This window comes from Belonocnema kinseyi, chromosome 1 (assembly GCF_010883055.1).
Source record: "Belonocnema kinseyi isolate 2016_QV_RU_SX_M_011 chromosome 1, B_treatae_v1, whole genome shotgun sequence".
Classification (NCBI taxonomy): Eukaryota; Metazoa; Arthropoda; class Insecta; order Hymenoptera; family Cynipidae; genus Belonocnema; species Belonocnema kinseyi.
The window spans coordinates 170,306,712-170,311,723 of record NC_046657.1 but is presented as its reverse complement, the minus strand read 5'-3'; the positions used below and the strand labels follow the sequence as shown (position 1 = coordinate 170,311,723).

At 27.6% G+C, this 5,012-nt stretch overlaps 1 protein-coding gene across 2 annotated transcripts in view; it reads right to left on the bottom strand.

Moving 5' to 3' along the window:
- The window catches only part of LOC117173555, a 12,325-nt gene that overhangs the window by 6,132 nt on the left and 1,181 nt on the right, over positions 1–5,012 (bottom strand). The window lies entirely within an intron of this gene.

Sequence of the window (5,012 nt, the reverse complement as noted above, 5' to 3'; positions counted from 1 at the left end):
TAATAATAATAATTGCTTATATCAAATAATTTATATTCAAACCATTTTTGTCTTTTTTTAATCAAACATTTTTCTCAACTGTCCTAGTTTCAGAACGTGCCCAGCAAGATAAGAATTATTAAATATTTTTTATGACTCGAGGTTTTTAGGGTCTTATATTTTAAGCTGAATAATAAAAAATGATCCACTGCTTCATTAGGCCATATTCGACAACTGATAAAGTCGGTCCTAGTTCAAAGGTGAAGAACGAGATGAAGAATAAGAAGTCTTTTTTTTCTTATCTGCGTGCCTATCTTTTGATGATGATGGCATTCAGCATCAAAGTCAACTCAGCATGTGTAAGCGACGCTGAATGTTGTTGAGCCACTTGTGAATATAACGTTTGCATGACATGCATTTCCGATTAACTTTCACTAAATGAGACAGGTAAGCGAACAATTATTTCAATCAATTGAAGCATCGCACAGTGTGGCCAAAACAACTTTTTGTGGACAAAAGTCTGTTTACAAATCAATTTTCAATGCTTTTTGATGTTTCTTCTAATGACTGTAAGCATTCCAGCTAGTCGTTTCAGAAAATTCACTTTGACCAAACAAAATTTTGTTATTTAACAAAAAAATAAACAAGATTTTTTTAGTGATGTATTCGAAACGATCTCGAGAAAATTCAAGATTTTCTTGAAACAAGTTCAGATGAAACCATGACATCATGTACATTGAAAATCTTTCTAAAAAGTCGAGATCTCGAATCGAGAATCTCGAACTTTTTATTTCAGACTCTCGATCTCCATGAAGTTTTAAGTTCACTTGAACATGTTTCTAGAAAATTTCGAATTTTCTCGAAATCGTCTTGAGTGCATCACTAATTTTCTTTATAATTTTTTAGATGTATTTTTTTAAATATCTGCAAAATGACTAAAGAAGAGCTTAGAGGGACCGTACTTAAATTACGTGAGTGCGGCCCTCCTTTTGTCTGTCACGCTTGACTGAGCAGCGCCTCCCCTCTCGGCCCTGTGGCTCTTGTCGTCCCGAAACCGACCACAGGATTAATTCTCGGAATGCACAAATTCAGTTTGCTCAAATCCAAGTTCGAGTGCATTTTGTTACGGTTTATTATATTGGGGGGGGGGGGGGGGGGGGGGTTCATGTAAGTAATTTTTGAACATTCAAAAATGAAACGACAAAGAAACTTGGTTCGGGAATAACGAGAAGAATAGCTAAGAATATATTTTTTTAAGATAGGGAATTTATATTGGTCAGGAAAAAGTCCGGGATTTAGAAAAAAACATCTCGCAAAACTCAGGGAATTTCTATAGCTTTAAATAACTGTCAAGATCAAGAAGAAAATATTTGTCTATTTTTTAATTTTTATTTTGAATTGTCTTGTTCCATTTATAACGGATTCTAGGTTAAAAATGTTACACGTTCAAGTTTCTTGCATTTGAAAAATAAACATCCAAAATCCATTAAAAATTGATTTGTAAACAGATTTGCATGTACATTCCATAAGAAAAAAGACGTCTTTGTAAATTTGATTGAAAATCGTCAATAGTAGTTGAATCGAGGAAAAACTGAATATTTCCCTTCACAATTAGCTATAGAATACAAAAAATTAATAATTACTTTTTAAATATCACCCTCATAAGTCTGTTTTATAGAGTGCCAAAAAAAAACCCATAAGTGAAAAATGATTTCTAATACATAAAAAACTACTTTTGTCCTATAATCACATGTTTAAATAAATTGTGAAGCAATTTATTGTTGCTATTAGCAATGTTCTCTTAGAATAGAGTTAGAAAGTTGCAGTTTCTTCTGATAATTTTTTTTTTATTTATTCTTTTTATTTATAACAATATTTTTCTGAGAATAATACTAAAGAGTTGAAGTTTTTTAAAGGAAATTTTCCACATCTTGTTCACTTCTGAATTCGATTAAGATAATAGTTCATTCAAGTTAAAAAACATAATTGTTTAAACAAATTATTTTTATTTTAAATGATTTTCTCTTTGAATAATATTGCAAATACGCCGTTTTTAAACAACAAATTTAACTTTTTGTTTACTTTTCACTTAGAGTCATAACGCAATTAGCAAAAATAATTGTTAAAACAATTTACTATTGTTTATAACTACCTTCTCTTATACAGGGTGGACACGCTGGGGCTTACATACATGGCGAGTTGAATGCTACCCAAATTGCATAACAGTAGGGCAGAAGAAATTATACATGGGTATTTTCATATTTCGCGCCTTTAAAGTTTCATTCGGATTGGCCATTCCGTCAAGTCCGTGCATCTTCGGATCAAGTTTATGATAGTTTCCATGGTTGCGTTCGAAACTTCAATCGGATATAAGTGTCAAAACAATATAAGTTATGTTATATAGTAATTACGAATAATAAAAGTCTTTTATTTATAATGAAGTGAGACATGTGAACTGAAAAGTAAACGTATTTTTTTTTTCTTTGCTAATACCATTATAGAATAGCTGCTCAGTGACAAATACTATAAAATAGTAATAATATTCTGCGCTTCCAGTGGGCGAAGAGTGAATGATGTTTAACGCTTATTTTTACTGCATAAAAAAAGGTACGTTATGAATAGACAGAATATATTTTAAATAAAGTGAATGAAATATTACATGCGTAAACTTTAAATTGACATTGCCTATATTTACTGACAGCGACTAGGGAAAACAGGTGCAAACAAGGCGCGAAATATGAAAATACCCTTGTATAATGGCTTCTCCCCTGCTATTGTGCAATTCGGGTAGCATTTAACTGGCCATGTATGTAAGCCCCAGCGTGTCCACACTGTAGGAATGCAAGATAGTTGAGATTTTATCTGAAATTTTTAAGCGTTTTGTCCGCATTTCACTTAGTGGGATTATAATTAATTGAACTTAACAAACATAGTTTTTGAAACAGTTGATTATTTTTTATAACTATCTTCTCTAAGATAATTACTCAAATTTGCGTCTTTTTACAACATTTTTTACTTTGCTTTGGCTTTTTAGTCATAAAAAATATAAAACATTATAGAGAAACATTTTTTAAACAATTTATTTTTTGTGAATATATTTTTCTGAAATAAAATAGATATTTGAAATTTTCTTTGAAATTTCTATACAGATCATATTAAATGTAATGTTCGTGATTAGAGTCACCAATGTTATTATACACAATGTCTTACTTGAACTTTACTGTGAATATAATTATAACTTAATTTTGGTGAAAAGAATTTAAAAATGAATAAAAATACCTCATTTTTTATTTAATACCTTATTTTTTATAGTTTGAGCAATGTTTTTTATTAGGTATGACGATTTAGCTAATAAAAAGTGGTTGCCGCTTGAGACATTTATTTTTAAAAAATTTTTTAACAATTACGCAAAATTTTATTTATTTTCTTATTTCATCTTTTAAAAATAACTAGTAACTTATGGATAATAACAGTCAAAAAGATTTTTTTTCTTTATTGCTTAATAATTCTCTTGGTTCTTTAACATAATTAAGTTAATTCTAACGATAATCAAGAAAAAAAATTTTTTTCTGCTATAAGACGGCTGATTTGGACATTTTCTCATCCAAAATTTTATTAAAAATACAAATTAATCGTGTTTGCAAGTGTTTCAATTTATAAATGCCTTCTTGAATTTGTGAAGTACTCTAAAATCTATGAAAATCCTTCAAATCTTTATGAAAACTTTTGAAATCTATTAAAATCGTTAAAACCTCTGCGAAATCTTTCTAAATCTTTTAGAAATCTTAAAAAATTTTGTAAAATCTTTTCAATCTTTCTTCAATCTTAGAAACTTTACAGAAATATTGAAAATCTATTAAGATTTTTGTGAATTCTTTTAAAAAGTTCTAAAATTCTTTAAAATTTTTTTGGGGTACTCTTGAAATCCTTTAAATCTTTCTGAAAGTTTAGAAAACCTTTTTTAATTCTTCCAAATCTTATAAAATTTTTGTGAAATATTTTTTAATATATTTAAAATCTTTGCAGTATTTATGAAATCTTAGAAACCTTTCAGAAATATTCAAAATCTATTTAGACTTTTTTTTATTATTTTAAAATCTTTGAAATTTTCTAAAATACTTTTAAATCTTTTTGGGGTCCTCTTCAAATCTTTTAAAACTTTCTGTAATCTTTCTGAAAGCTTAAAAAACCTTTCCTAAAACTTCGAAATCTTTTGAGATATTTGTGAAATCTTTTCAAATCATTCAAATCCTTTCAATATTTCTGAGAGCGAAGAAATCATTTAAATCTTTGTGAAGTATTTTAAAATCCATTTTTGAAAACTTTTGCAATCTAGTAAAATCACTGAAACATTTGTAAAATCTTTTGAAATCCTTGACATCTTTCAGAGATCTTAGAAATCTTTCAAGCCTTATGGAACCTTCTAAAATAATTTGAAACCCTTTTGATCTTTCTGAAAACTTTTGAAGTCGTTAAAACATTTTAGAAATATTTTGAAGTTCTTGCATTTTTTTCAAAACCTTTAAAATCCCTAATATGTTTGTGAAATCAATGAAATCTTTGTAAAATCCTTAAAATCTGTAATCTAAGAAACCTTTCTTAAATCTTAAAAAACTTTTTAATATTTTATAAAATCTTGTAAATCCTTCAAATCTTTTTGAAAACTTTTGAAATCTATGAAAATCGTTTAAACCTTTGTGAAATCTTTTGAAGTCTTTTAAATCTTCTTAAGATCTTTGAAATATTTAAAATATTTAGGAACTCAATGAAATCTTTGTGAAACCCTTAAAATCGTTGTAAAATTATTAAAATCTTTATGAAATATTTCATAATCTTTCAAATATTTTAAACAATTTAATGATGATAATTTATAAAAAAAAGGAAACATGAAGATCGGTTGAAAAATACAGGAGTGACGAATGATTGAACTGTAAATTAAAAATTGTATTTAGTATTTACCCACTGATTTGTGAACGATCATTTTTAGAATAATAATAATAATATAATAATATACATAATACTATAAATATATA